Here is a 16316-nt window from a genome sequence, read left to right as displayed (position 1 = left end):
ATTTATGTCTAATGGAAGAAAATGTCCACGGCTCGGAGGGAAAGCAGTAGATGTGATGATCAGAGAAGTCGTTATTTAGTGAGTAGAAGAAACCAAACCGAACTGATAAAGCAGCAAATGGTCATTTAATGGTTTTTTCTCCTGGCACTGCTACGACCGACACGATCACCACGAGCGTTCGGTGTTCTAGCGGTGCTTTGGCCCACCTTGGTAAAGTGGTGCAGGGAAAACTCTAACAGAGATGCCTGAAATCAATTCTTACCTTTAGTGGTATTTTATTTCCCATAATTATTGTTAATAAAACATGAAAATAGAGTTTTATTGATGCAAAGTGTGAAATGTGAAGTTTTCATTTCTTTGCAGTTTCAAGTGTTTTCTTTACACAAGCTGAAAATGATTGCATCAGAAGAAAAACACATATTTTAGTCGACTAAAATAAGACTAACACTAAAACAAAGTGGACACCTAAATTGTGACTAAAATGAATATTTCTCGTCAGCATCAACACTGCCTCCCTCTCTCTGCTCTACGCTGGGCTAGTGAAACCTCTTCTGCTCTGCTGTGAGGAGGGACTGATGATGATGATGCAGTGATCTGAAGCCTGGGAGGAGACGGGTCATCCTGCGTTCTGCCAGCCTACCCGCTACAGCGCTACTGTTGTGTTAGCGGCAGACGCTCACAGACACGTGCACGCTCGGGCATGTCGCTGCACAGTCTGTGAGAAGAAGAATGCTAGTATCTGCAGTTCCATGGGGTTCACCAAACCGCCTCTTTTCTCCTACATGCACGCTCGCAGAGCCACGAAACCATCCAGGCAAGCCCCACAGATTACCACCCCCACCACATTATCTTCACTCTCCATACTCACTTACATCTGTTCCTTCTTCCCCTCTGGGATTAATAATGTATCTTTGAATTCTACCTTCTACTTCACCCTTACAATCTTCCCCTCTCTCCCTTGTGGATGCTGAGCTCTGGTGCTGCTGCTCTGGCTTTGCCCCGTGTCTGACCCCTGAGTTCACATCACAGGAAACCCCTGTAGCCAGCTTCTGAGGTCGCTGCTGTTTCCTATCCCCACCCAGCAAAAAGCACAGATCTGTAACGTGAGGCGGTGCAGCCAGAGGGTTCTACCCCCACCTCAGCCTGGGCTTTGTGTTTGCACACAAATGCTCGCGACAAGCTCATTCCAGAGGGGAGAGCTGTAGAACGAAGGGGAACCATTGTGCAGCTGGTGCTGTAAACACAAGACGTGTATCCCAGTCACCTATACGACTGCTACAGGAGCCGTGTCTCAGACTCTCAGCTATAAATCTGCATAGCATGCTTCTTGTCCATCTGCCTTTCAGCACCTCTCTCTAAATCTGCTGGTCGTGCTCCGGCCATGACCCTGGCTGCCCGCCCTCTTCTCCTTCCTGCTGTCTGTCCTAAGGCTCACCTCTGCAGCAGTACAGAAAGATGACATCAGCCCTCGGTCAGACTTACATCCTGAAACAGACAAACCAGCTGCTGGAAGCCTTTCTGAGAACATGTCAGGTTAGAAATATAAAAATCAAGCTCTAGATCAGAGTAACTCAGGTATTTGGTTTTAATCTGCCCTACCTTGCACTCTGATCTAACCCTCTGGGGTCCAGGGTGTAATTTGCTGTTTTTGACTAATTTAGGGGTTTCCTTTGTACTTCCAAAATAAAATCCATAACCACTGCCTTATGTGTATCAATCTTTTCAGCACAACCTGGACTTTATGAATTTATACTTATTTTTTATATTTGGACATAAAGGGGTTGCATATTAGACCGTAAATCACTCAAAAACATAAAATCCAAATTGTAAAAAAGTTGTTTATTTTACTGTGAAACCAACAAACATTTATGACGAATGTTTTTAATTATTTAGAATGGTAATCTAGACTGTACATTAATAAAAAATATGAATAAATATAGCAAATAACAATTTAAAATTATTAGCCCTCTGGGGTCCAGGGTGTAAATCACCATTTTTGACTCATTTTGGTTTTTCTTTTGTATTTTCTAATAAAAACACTAAATATTGCCTTATGGGGTATCATTTTTTTCAGGACAACCTGGACTATCTGAATTTATACTTATTTTATTAATTTGGCAATGATGTACATGCATTTTGGAGTAGGGAGTGGCTCTGTCTCACGCCGCGGAGATCGAGATCTGACAGGTGCGCGGCGCCGCCCACTCCTCTTGTTGGATCTCCGAGGAGCTGGATCTCTGCCTGATTCTACAGATACTGTATGTACTTATTTTTAATGATCGCCCAACAGGTCTCCCCTGGAATCAAGACTTGGTGTCTCACTCAGACTCGTCTGTGTTAACAACAGCTATGAAACAATGAAAACATGGTAGACATGTGGTTATTTTCCAGAACCGTTTCGATCACTGCTGATTAAACTCTAATTAAATAGACGTTGTTGTGGTAAACAGGTTGGCTGAAGGTTAGAAATGACAGAGATGTGAAAACGAGTGTGAGATGATGAGAAGCAGCCACTAAACCCACAGCCGGGTTCCTGCATGCCGCTACAGCTGAGAGGGAACACACACTCTGTGGCTGCACAAAGCATCAGGTAAACGTAGATGTTCTGGGTCTTCAGTGATTCAAACAGTGTGACCCATTTCTGATATTTACTGCACACTCACCAGCACTTCTCCACTTAAACTCCATCCAGGGCCTCAGCCACGTCTCAGTGCCTCAACATCTCCTGAGAACAGAAAGAACAGGTTATGGCTCTATGCAAATGTCTGGATGTTTCCTATGGAAATAGCATTAGCTCATAGATATTTACCCTTTTAGAGATTCATGGGAAAACATCTCAATTCTAAAATTGCACAGGAAGTGGCAGCAGATAGCATCCTGTTTGTGCTCTCCCCTCAGCCTGTTCCACAGCGTCATCATTTCCCTTTCCTGGAAATGTGGCCTGCCGTCCACCCTATTTACATATGGGCTTTATCAGTGTCCCTGGACCTCACACTCAGTGCGTTTACATGCAGCCAGTAACCCTTTTAAAACCCGAATATTCACAATAACCCGGTTCCGCAGGTCCTTGTAAACACCGCCAAAAACCCGGATATGCTCATAACCGGGTTTTTAAAACCTGGTTACTACACCTGGGGTAACCCTTTTCTAACCCGAATGTTTGGTCGTGTAAACGCAAATCGGGATATCCCCATCAAAGCGTGTGTTCTGCGCATGCTCTGTTCGCAAGGAATCTTGGTCTTTTGAGTAGCGAGACGTCTTGTATGCGCCAGAACACCGGAAGTAAACAACAAGTTGGGAGCAACATGGCGAGTCGCGGCACAGCACCACACTTTTGGAGTGACGAGGAAACTAAAGCGCAAACAAACGCGGTCGCTATCTCTTCCGAACTGGGAAACATGTTGTTGTTTTCACGGATACCGGAACAAGAAGAACCAGAAATGACGCACATTGCATCTGGACGTAGTCCATACGTCCTGACGCTACCCCAACGTCCGCAGTTAAATCGGGTTATGCAAGTTAGGGGTAACTCTTTCTATTTATGCTTGTAAACGGGTTATTCTGATCAACTCAGAAACCCGAATCCCGACCTTAACCCGATCATAACCCGGATATTGGCTGCATGTAAACGTACTCACTGCTGCTACTGGGAAACATCAGGGCTCATGAGATTTAAAAAATCACCTTCAGGAAGTTCAGGCCAAACTGTTAGCGATGGCTAATGCTAATTTAGCACTTAGTGATAAAAAAGTAACGTTTCCTGTATCTTTAGAGTTTCAAAAGTGGGATGGTGAGTTTGTAATGTTGCCGTGGTCATGAACCTTGTCCACAACTCCAGCCTCTTTCATAAAACTACAGCGTTACGTTGCTGCAACGCTGAGGCAGCACCAGGGAGCATTTGGTCATTTACGAGTGGTCAATCATTTTGGCATTAAAGGATTGGTTGTGAACTTTAGGAAGCACACAGCCCCCCTCCCCCCATAACCTTTTCTGACACTCCCATCACGATGGTGGACTCGTGTCGCTTCCGGGGCACCACCATCGCCCAAGACCTCAAGTGGGAGACCACCATCACCTCCATCAAAAACAAGGCCCAGCAGAGGATGAACTTCCTGAGACAGCTGAAGAATTTCAACCTGTCAGCAAAGTCTGGGAGGAAGTTCTACACCGCAATCATCAAGTCCATCCTCACCTCCTCAATCGCTGTGTGGCACGCTCATGAACGTAATTTCCAAAGTCAAGTTTTGTCGCCTGCACTTTTTCCCACCCAAAAACAAAATTAGGCTATATTAAACAGGCACTGGTTGAGCTCTAGGACCAAGTGGAAAACAACCGCTTGGGTTGAAGCCCGTTTCCCAGTAGAACCGTCCATAAGCTCATCTATTGGCTCTGCTACTTGCTAACGTGTGACTGGCCCTTCCTGCTGTCACTCCACGTTGTAAACAGGATGTGCTCAATTTTGTTGTTGTTTGCCAGCGTCCAGAGGGTATTCCAGAAAGCGAGTTTAGAACATCAAGGATCTCCTGATAAATCCCTGCTTGACAAAGCTCTCCCCTCCCGGTTTCGCCAGCTCCACAAACGATTCTAGGGTTGACTCAATCCTCTATCAGCAATCAAGGCTCACGCGCATCCACAGGCAGCCCCGTTAATCGGTGCTCGATAAATGGGAATGGAAGTAAAGGACAGAGCCTCATTCTTCATCCAGACGGAGCAATAATTATTCTTTCAGGTCTACGAGGACTACAACGATATCAGAACTAAAATAGAGACCATGAGCTGTTTTTAAAAAATACTTGCCTTGTCCAATCACATTCACAAAGCGTCTGTAAGCCTAGCTGCTAGCCTGCCGCGCAGCAGGTTTGTCCTCCAGCATGCGTTACCATGGTGAATGAGAGTAGTTTCAGGCTAGCCTTGTTCGTAAAACCGATTTAGAGGCAGTTACACCGGGAATCTTTTACGTATACCCCTCACCCCCTGCGTCATCATGCCGGTTGCTTGGTTCCAGTCACATGACCCGGTGTTGTGTTTGTACCTAAACTGATCCGCTCTGATTAGCACCTACACTGTAGCCGTTTCTCAAATTACGCCACTTTGTATTATTTCATCATAATAATATTCTTACTTCCTATACTGGCTTATGTCTTATTTTTATCTTTCCGCAGCAATTTCCTAATGATGTGATTCTCACACATATGGCAACCCTTCTGACTCTGAGTAAACGATGGCGGCAAAAAGGGGGTGTGGGGGCCATCTCAATGCCGCCACAGAATTCCTTCTAGCTTGAACAAAATTTTTTAATGCCGGCTGAAGCAACGTACCTTAAGTTTTTTCACAAGCTGCTCCAAAAGGTGTCTGTTCTGCACAATCCCGGTGAGCTCTCTGATCTAAACTTCAGATCTAAATACCAGAAGCTCCTGCATCTCCGCATCGCTTCAGTTTGTTGTCTCAGCTCAGTTTCTGTTTACAAAAGTCAAACTGACTGCCCGCGTTTACTTCCATTTTCATTATTCTCGTTTATTCTGTAGATTTCAGACAAATGTACGTAGGGTACGTGTTCAGACTTACACGAAGGATGAGGATAGTGGAGTAAAAGGTATTTGGTAACTTGAATTAACGCATGCTGAATTATTTCGAAAATATGAAAAAGCCATGAAGTAAGAAAACACCTAAACGATGACAAAAATGCGTCAAAAATCGTGGTAATCGTTAATCGGATCGTTGGATCCCAAATCGAAATCAAATCGCGAGGTTCCTAAGATGTCACAACCCTAGACACGATGCTCAAAGTCAGACGATACTATAGGTGCGATCGCGTTCTTCCGTAAGAACGAAGGCAGTAAAAACCGCTGCCACCTATCTGTCAGAGTTTGGATTGCAACAGACAAGTAATGTTTGTAAATGGCATTGTTTTCCCTACATAGACTCAGGCTGGAACATTTTCTAGGGGAACACTGAATTCTCAATCAAAACAGACACAGGTTTTTATATTGTTTCAGTATCACAGCACAAACAATGGGATATTTCAGTGCATCAATATTTTCTTATATCCCTGCTATTTGTTGTTAAGTAACAGCTTTTCCTGGAGAGTTAATAAAATATGTTGTATCTTTGGTCTAAAACAAGGAAGTATTCAAGTATTTTCTAAACTACCATGAATTACATGCAGCAATAGGACATGACAAGTGTTTCTAGGCAGATGTTTATTTCATTATGATATTTAAAAAATAATCATGCAGATTCTCCATAATAATAACAATAATTATTATTATAATTATTATTAAACTAATAGTTAAGAGCTAATATAAATCAATAACAGAATCCATTTAGAACTAGCTGTAATATTCCATTAAATTACACGACTCATAACCACATGGGGTGAGTTACAAGCTGTGAGAGCGAGAGATCCCACACGACAGGCCACTGATCACATCAGGTCCAAACCCAGAGCTGATACGGAGCAAAAGATGCAGCTGAATAATTTAAAGACAATGACAAACGGAAGCACCCGTCCTTCCTTCTTTCTGTCCAAAGACTTCTCCAGAGCAACAACATTCAAATAAAGTTGTTTCCTCTTCTTCTGCTGAACTCGAGTCGTTACTGATGGGTCGAGTGTTGCTTCTGGTTTACTGACAAAAACAAAAGCCCACACGCGTTAGCAGCCTCCGGAAGTGAAAGTATTAGCACCATGTGATTATGCAGCGAGGAGGAGTCGAGCAGGCTGAGAGGAATTAGAAAAAAGAAGGGGGAGGAAGGGAGACAGGTAGGGGGAGGGGCAGAGACAGGCAACGCCACACTGGGCTTCACAGGAGTAGAACCAGGACGTGTCGCTGGTCTGGAGGTGCTGAAATAACCAGGCTTAACCGGTGCCCTCAATTCATCATACAAATGTACTCTTCTGACATAATTACCTAGTTTAATGTTTTATTCATCCATTAGAAACTAAACAAACACTGAACCCTGTCCCAGTCATCACAGAGGGGCCGAAAAAGAAGCACATTCAGTGATGGTGATTGTCCCACAGCGCGTGTTTACAAACCCTGCAGCGCTGTCCACAGAGCCGGCACAGGCTGAGATGTTTTTAGTGTAATAACACACGTGTACACAAGTCCTATTAGATGTTGAGTCTACTTAAGTTCATAGCTCTGCAGCTTCACTGCTGTCCTGGACAGTTAGTGCTGATCTAGGACTCAAATGTAAATGTCCCTTCTGAACTAAAGGCAGCTGTTAGGGTTAAACCAAGTTAGCAACCACCAACATTTTACAGGACTGACTTTAAAGGGTCTAGTCTAACTCCTATTGGGGGGGGGGGGGGGGGGGGGGGGGGGGTCTAACCCTAAAAACTGTTTCCATGGGTTTAAGCTGGAGGAGTGTTATGCAAACAAAGGTTCCTGCTTTTAGCCGGAGCTAACGTAAACAAATCCAAGAAGTGGAGCTAAAGTGAGCCTTTTGCTTTATTTTGTCCACATCCCTTTATGTCCCTTCAGCATAAATATAATGATAAATACTGGTTTGATGTAAAGGAGTTGTGTCAGATGTGGCTTGTTGAAATGTGTAATCCTTATTTTAGTATAGAGCGAAGGTGGCACAGCAGTAATGTGCTCGTCCAGTAATCAGAAGGTTGCAGGTTCGAGCCCCGCTTAGTCCGTCGCTGGTGTGTCCTTGGCGAAGACACTAAACCCACCTTGCCTGGGCCTTACCCTCCCAGGGCAGCTGTAGCTACATCGTGGCTCATCACCAGCAGCGTGTGAATGTGTGTGTGAATGGGTGAATGACTGTGTTGTGACTCTAGAAGTTGCTATATCAAATACACGCCATTTACAGAATAAAACACAAGCTACAGCACAAACAACAAGGCCTTCTAGCAGCAGAGCATCATATCATTAGTAAAAACTTGGCTAGGCGTGTGGCTTGTTTGAACACAGATGAACTATAATGATGCTCCAGTTCGAACCATTAGAGAAAAACCAGACCAGTAGAACCAACCAGAATTCTCTTTGATTAGCTGGTAGAGCCAATCACACCTGTGCTCGGAGACAATGAATGGCCTCTGAACACGATAATAGCTTGATGCATTTTCCAACACATATGAATTTGTTATTGAGTCTTGTTGAGTTCAGCCACAGTTGGAGTCAGCCAGGACCAGAATAGCAGGGAGGACATTCCTGCACCCTGAAATAAAACCTGTAATCTGAGCTTGCAGAGACAAAGGCTGGTAGACTTAACAATAAACACAGACCCACCCACAACAGATCAGTCAATCCAGGCCAGCACGCACACAACACACACAACACACACGCACACAACACACACACACGCACACACACACACACACGCACACAACACACACACACGCACAACACACACACACACACACACACGCACAAACACACACACCCACACACGCACACAACACACACAACACACACACGCACACAACACACACGCACACACACACACACACACACAACACACACACACACGCACACACACACACGCACGCACGCACGCACACACACACACACGCGCACACACACACACGCGCACACACACACACACACACACACACACACACACACACACACAACACACACAACACACACGCACACAACACACACGCACACAACACACACACACGCACACACACACAACACACACACGCACAACACACACACACACGCGCACACACACACGCGCACACACACAACACACACACTCACACACGCACACACACACGCACAACACACACGCACACAACACACACACTCACACACGCACAACACACACGTACACAACACACACACGCACAACACACACACACACACACACATGCACACACACACACACACACACACACACACACACACACACACACACACACACACACAACACACACACACGCACGCACACACACATACACACACACACACAACACACACACACACACACACACACACACACACGCACGCACGCACGCACACACACACGCACGCACGCACACACACACACAACACACACACACAACACACACACACACACACACACACGCACGCTAGGGATGGATGATATAGATAAAGGCTTATCGACAAAAAAATCATATTGACCAATATTGATAATTATTAAAAAATAAATAGAGAAAATATATTTTAAGTGCAGCCCTGGCCATCTTAGGCAAGGCAGCTTTATTTATATAGCACATTTCAAACACACGGGAAATTCAATGTGCTTTACAATTAACATTAAATGGCACAACAATAAACATAACACAAATTAAAAATATACACAGAGAAAATTGTAATTTTGAGCTAAAAGGTAAAGACAGAAATAAGGATGAGCAATTGCAGATCACAGTAGAGACTAGGGCTGCTCGATTATGGCAAAAATAATAATCACGATTATGGTGACTGAAATTGAGATCACGATTATTTAGGACGATTTTTCAATTTATGTTGATTTTATTTGTTTTTATTCAGTCATAAAACTGCTCAGGGCACAATCAGGACGAAAATAAGAAACAAGATGATCACTAAAATAACTCCTGATTCCCAGTATAAAAAGACCAATATACTTATAGCTCATAGTTTATGACCCAAGGGCTATAGACCTTGGTTTAACTCATTTAAGTCTAACCAGTACAGACCCAAATACCAATATCTTGCAAATACTGACAGCAAGAATTATACTGTGGCATTCATAACAAATACATGCAAATAAATTGATGTTCACAAAAAATTGCATAATACGTATTTAGTCGTGTCAAGGTGCTGTAGGAGAGTGCACTAGCACCGTGTCCTCAGAGAGATTAGTTATTATTTATCAGCGTGAGGAACTTATTTCTACCTTATTTATAAACTATTTATTTACAAGTCCATCAGTTAATGTAATAATTGTCCCAACCACAGCTGCACCCCCCACCCCCAACCCGGTCTCACAGCAATCGGGGCAAGCTGCACGTGTGTTTAGCGCGCCGCACGCGCACATTTAGCCGTTTTTAGTGGCTCAGGAGTCCGCAGGTGCGGTGTGTGTGTCACTCACTCTGGTTGCTCCAACAAGGAGCCGGCTCCGAGAGCTGTTTTTTTAGCGACCGACATCGCTACATCATTCCCTTTCCTAATGTCCTGAAGAACGGTCCGGAGAGCAGGCGGTGTTTAGCTAACCTGCAGGAAACGTCGACGATAGTTATCCAGAAAGTAGCTAAGGGTTACCAGAGATGTTTCTGAGGTGTTCACTAGATACTTTTAAGTTAAAAAGTCAAGAAGGGGGTCTGAAAAGCTGCTAGAAATAGCGTCAAAGTCGCTAAATTGGCAACACTGTGGGAGGAGCGCTTCATTTGCAACTCGGGGCAGCGCAGGCGGGAGGAGCAAATAATCGGCTTGTTTTGTTTTTTATAATCGTTCAAAACTCAGATCGTAATCGTGATTAAAATTCGATTAATTGAGCAGCCCTAGTAGAGACAATGAAGCATAAGAAACAATTCATTTAAAGGCTGATGAGCACATTAGGGTTTTAAGTTTTCATTTAAACAACACTAGAGTTGGGGCAGATCTGAGGTCATGAGGAAGCTGGGGTTGGGTCCTACATTGCTCAAAATGTCCGGTTTTTCATCCAGGAGCAGGGATCGAGTTGTGGGGGCAAGATATCTTCCAGGAAAAGATCCAGTTTCTACCTATATTACAATATTTATGGACTCTCAGCGTAGCGGGGTTCTGTTGAGCGGAGAGGACGCGGAGCGCTGATAGTTTGTGCGCCCGCTGCGTCCGGCGCACGATACATTCTCAAGGTGGTGCAACAAAACCTTATTAACACATGATTGTTCATATCTGTTTATATCCTCTGGTACTCTGACTTCAGGGGTTCCCTTATATAGGCGTAGCCGTGGCGACTCGCCACGGCTGAAATCCCACCCCCACGCCTACAAGATCCCAAGTTTTTTTTTTGGGGGGGGGGGGGGGGGGGCTGTTTCCCGAAGAAGCAGCGGGAACTACTATGTTGTCGCTTGTGATCACAGCCGGCGGGCGGCAAGGAGGAGCAGGCAGGGCAAGGTGAAGTTACAGCATAAGTTACTGAGTTTAAAATTAGAAAGGTAGTAGTGGATATAATAATTTTTGGTTTACATGTTTCAATAGCATTAAGATAAACGAGTGTTGATGATCTTGGCAGGGTTTCCTCCAGTGCTTATTAGGCCAGGTTCTCCTCCACCCACCAGGCTAAGCGTCACTTATTCATATAAAATGTATTTATTTTTTCATGTCTGACTTTAACCGAATCTAATACTGTATTACGGCGTGAGCGCAACAGCGACAACTTAAGATCGATGTGTGAGCAGCCTGAGAGGTCGGGTGTTTCATCTGAACCCTTAAAACCTCCAGCAGGCTACGCTGCACTATTGACGTGTTAAGGTCAGCGTGCGGCGCTAACAACTTAGCGACGTGACATGTCTCGGAGAAAGCGTAAAAACACGTTGGACGCTTCTTCTGAAGCGGGAAAATAACACCTCTTCCTAGGGCTGCAACTAACGATTATTTTAGTAATCGATTAATCTGTCCATAATTTTTTCGATTAATCGATTAATCGGTTTGTTATTGTTTAGCTATTTAACCTATACAAGTGATGAATACATTTCAGTTAAGAAAAAGAAAAACATAAGAGAATTGTTCAGTTGACTGCAATCTATTTTATTGCACATGAACACAGTCAGCGGTGTAAAATGAGCTAAACAGTGCAAAATATCAGTCCAGAATAATTTTTTGGCATCAAAATATAAGAGGTAAATTCCATAAAAAATAATGTAGAATCTAGAATAGAGTTTGCAAGTGGTATGCATTGCTGGGGGGTGAGTGTCTTGTTCCCCATGTAGTTGTCCATCGTTGCTTGTTTTTTTCTGCATAAGAAACACAAATAAACTGAAATAAGTACACAAATAAAATAAAGCAGCACACACACTACAACACTGAATCAATATTACATTATTTGAATTAATTAACAATATACAGTGATCATTTATTTTGAAAAAAATGTGTTGTGAGGCGTTTTACAGTGTTACAGTAAAACAGCCTTTTAATAGTAAAAAAAAAGGACTTTCTGAATTTCTCCTGTATTTAAAAATTGAAAGCGTACAACTATGCCGCGTTATATTCACCTGGACACAGCTCGTCTGTATATTTTTCTCCGCGGAGTTGTCCTTTTTTGAATGAGGAACATAGTTATGGGTTTGTGCCGTTTTTCTCTTAACGAGAACATTCTTATAAACAGATGTGCTAAATTTGCCAAGCGCATGATACACAACACGGAGGAGATTCACGATTGCATCTAGTCAGTCAGAAGTAGAACACCGTAGACTGACGCGGCAAAAAACATGTTTAACATCCACTATAACGAACTCAGCTCCCAAATTTGATCTGCGTTAGCTTGTTTATTTTCTGTCACTTACCGGACTTTCCTCTGCTGCATCAGCCTCCACATGTTTTCGTCTCAAATGTTCACTTAGGGATGTCGTGCTTCCGTCGTGCCATGGTTTTTGCATATTTTGCAGGTCACCCGTCTTTACAAGGCATCTAGAGTGAAGTGCTCCCATACTTGTGAGGTTTTTGTCCGGGATTTCTCTTGTTTTGTCACTTCTATTTTTCTTCCGTATTTCCTCTCGATCCGCCATCTCTCACAGCAAGATGAGCGTCAGTAACGTGATACGTCATGAAAACCGAGGGCACTTATTGGCTCATTTCTTCTTCTACGCCTCCACGGGTAGATCAGTGGCTCATTACTGCCACACACTGGCGGCAAATTTAACAGATTGTAACCGATGTCAGATTGTGGTAAAAAATAGACTTTATGCGGTAAAATGTGATTATTAAACAACTAATCGATGACCAAAAAAGTTGTTAACTATTTTAATAATCGATTATAATCGATTAAATCGATTAGTTGTTTCAGCTCTACCTCTTCCTAAGCAGAGCAGGACGTCGTCTCGGTTCGTTCACGGCCGAGCCGGTACCGGACTGGGCTCGATAACATTGACCCAGCACAGCCACTGGGTCATTGGAACTGCCCCGTGACTGCCTGATGGAAAACCAGCGGGTTTCATCAGACTCGTAAAGTTTCTTGTTTTTGCTGGGGACCTCCTGTATTTTACCGCTCCCTCCTGCAGTCTTCCCCTATTAAAATTTAAAATGATTCTGTAAACTCCGTGTATCAATAGAAACAATCTCTGCCTCTGCCAGCTGCAGTAAATGTAGTCTCCAAATAATAAATAAGAGGTGCATTCATCTGTGTATCTCCTTTGATCCGCATTAGTGATATTCTCAGCACCAGAACAGTGAAGCAAAGAAACAGATTCCTGAGTTTGTTAGTAATTTTATTTATTAGGTGCATCTAACCGGTTCTATTTTTCTCTGAAATGAGATCAAATCGGTGCTTCTATGGGTTGTCTCCACACTGCACTAGAAAATTTTACTTTATTTAGAGACGTGTCATAATTTCTCCCCCATGCCCCCTGCTGTTGGTTCCCAAAATATCTAAAAATAGGATGGAAGGCAGATCTTTTAGTTATCAGGCTCCTCTCTTGTGGAACCAGCTCCCAACTTTAGTCCGTGAGGCAGACCCCTTGTCTACTTTTAAGACTAGGCTTAAAACATTTTTATTTGATAGGGCCTATGGTTAAAATCTGATTTTAGCCCAGATCTGGACAAGTGGGGGACTAGAGGGAGGTGGAGTGTACAGTCGGTAAAGACGGCTCTTTCTTGCCCTGTCTCCAACATGCCTCCATCTAAAAAGGCTAGATAAGTCAGAGTTATCTCTGTAGTGATGCTGCTATAGGCTTAGACTGCTGGAGGACATACTGACCACTTTCCACACTCTACCACTTTCTTCTACAATCTGCTCGTTAACTGCATACCATAAACAAATTACTTCTAGTGTTTACTGGAGTTTGTCAAAACGAATCAGCCCTTTAGCCTGTTATATGGGACAATCTTTCAAAGCAGACACAAACTAATCCCGATGAAGGGAGCAAACTGAACCATCCAGAAAATGATCAAACAAAGCAGCTAAAGAATTCATTAGGACAAGTTCATCACTGAACATGACTTTTGTTGAGCGAGACAAACAGACAGACAACGCCTTTAGCTGACATGGATGTTTCTATAATCTCATTAAACTTCTGAGATCCTTGAAAAGGAAAAATGGATGACCTTGTCAGCTATTCATCATCCTGGCATTTTGGAATTTCCCATTCGATGTACAAGAAGATTAACTTTTAGAGACTAACGACTTTTCACCTAACAAAGTGCACTTCAGCTGTTGGTGTTGCACCAAACCAACACATGAATCTAATAAAAGAGACTAAACTGGAGCCGAAGGTCTGGATGGCTAAATGACAACTTACCACATGGGTCTCGGTAAATTAGGAAGAGGAGGACAAATGGAAATTGTGTGTGATTAGTAGTGATGCACCGATATGAAATTTTTGGGCCGATACCGATATCCAATATTGAGATCACTGTTATGGCCTATCGATATTTGCCGATAACTGACATTAATGCTTCTAAAATCAGCAGATTTTGCATAAATGAAAATTATTAAAGCTGAATTTACATTATTATGTACACACAACACACACATTTACGGTTCTGAGATGATTTCATTCACTGTTCACATGACTAAACAATCACACATCACCCACCTCACCCTCTGAAACAGGCAAAGAAATGGAGACGAAATGGAAAAAAATATCGTTGTTAAAATTGGGCCGGTTTTATTATCGAACGGATACCGATATTGATGCCGATATATTGTCCATCCCTAGTGATTAGGAGCAGTTTTAAAAAGGCTGAAAGCTTTGAGATTGTGAAGCAGCCACATTTTCACATGTTTGGTCCTGCAACGTGTCTTTCTGCTGCTGGTGATACCGGCCGACAGCTCTGCACAACGCCTCTTCGGGTCTAGGTGTGAACTCAGCTATGAGCTGGTGAGAAGATGGGACACGCATGGAGTTCATGAATCGTTCTGACATCACTAGAAGAGCTAAGTGTGTGTTGTGCATCTCCTTGAACCATCCATCATTAATATAAAGATAAGCATACCCAGTGTAGACCAAACCAGCTACAACCTTTAAGCTAGATCTCTAATAATCCTTTGAGTTTTTTCCCAAACTCGACATGTCGGCACGAACAGCGAGGAGGTCAGGGCTGAGAAACACCATCATAGACCAACGAAACAATACGGTCTGCTGTGCTGCAAACACAGGGCAAGTTTTATGCAAATGGGTTCATTAATCAAAGAGGAAACAGTTTTTAAAGTGAGAGGGAAGCACGCCGGGCCCGACCAGCATCCATGCTGCCCAAGCCAACAACACGCAGCCTTCCCATGTGGCTGCAGAGATGGAGCACATCTCAGGCAGCTACGGATTATTTGTGCAGCGTAATTAAATGACCTAACATTTTACTTTGCTGCTCAGATGCTATGGGTTTGCATGGATTTATTTTTGAACACGTTTTAACTGCTACTCCGCCTCTCGCCTGCGTCTCCCTTTCCTCTTCTGCTCTGCTCCCCTCCCCTCCCCCTCTGCTTCCTCCCCTTCCCTGCTCCGTCCCTGTTGGACTGGTGAAGTAAACACAGGAAGAGAGCGGACTCTGTTCCACTACGCCAGAGCTGAGCACGGGTGTTCCTGCAGTGCTGCTGCGCTGGGGTCAAAAGTTTACCGTGGTTTCCATTTCACCTTTCCTCAGCCAATCTCAACGCCACACTGCAGCACCTGAACTCTGACCCCTGCAAAGAATTGTACTCAAAAGATGGTCTGACACCAGCCCCTCCCATCCCCTTTTCTCACCCCTTTTCTTCCAACTGGCCCATTTCATGTGTTTACAGAGACTAGGTGAAAAACGAATCCAGAATCAGACGGAAGCAGAGAAAAATTTCTGTCCAAACCAGCTTCAGCTCACCCTGGCTGATGCAAATCTGAGCAGCTTTTAAAAAACAAGATCGTGACAAAACACAAAAATGAACCATTTCAGCTTATGTTAACACTTTAGGACTGACTAGAAAAAGGTGCTAAAATTGTAGCAGACCGATAAAATAATAGGAAAAAAGCTAAAATTGCTTTTCATCACCAGGAAATTGGGTTGTGGCGACTGGACATAAATGTGTAACCCCGGGTTTCAACGGGAGCCGTCAGCAGCACTTTACTGCAGCAGCACGTCTTGCTCGCGTAAACTGCTGCTTGGCCCTTCCCACGAGACGCGAAGCAGCAGGGGAGCAGCGGTCACCGACAGAGCACGAAGTCACTTCGTCAGTAAACACAACAACAAGCAGGAGAAAACTACAGC

The 16316-nt window shown here is 43.7% G+C and overlaps 1 protein-coding gene across 4 annotated transcripts in view; it reads right to left on the bottom strand.

Moving 5' to 3' along the window:
* Positions 1-16316, bottom strand: part of LOC107385881 (nuclear receptor coactivator 3) — a 66544-nt gene that overhangs the window by 21984 nt on the left and 28244 nt on the right. For 3 of the 4 annotated variants that reach the window (XM_015960040.3, XM_070549153.1, XM_070549154.1), the window contains exon 2: positions 2664-2725. The gene's annotated coding sequence lies outside the window, so the exon portion shown is untranslated. Of the gene's footprint in view, positions 1-2663; positions 2726-2809; positions 2840-16316 lie in introns of those variants that run through there. The other variant, XM_070549152.1, reaches the window with a different exon arrangement.

Source organism: Nothobranchius furzeri, chromosome 3 (assembly GCF_043380555.1).
Source record: "Nothobranchius furzeri strain GRZ-AD chromosome 3, NfurGRZ-RIMD1, whole genome shotgun sequence".
Taxonomy (NCBI): domain Eukaryota; kingdom Metazoa; phylum Chordata; class Actinopteri; order Cyprinodontiformes; family Nothobranchiidae; genus Nothobranchius; species Nothobranchius furzeri.
This window is presented reverse-complemented; position numbering and strand designations above follow the sequence as displayed.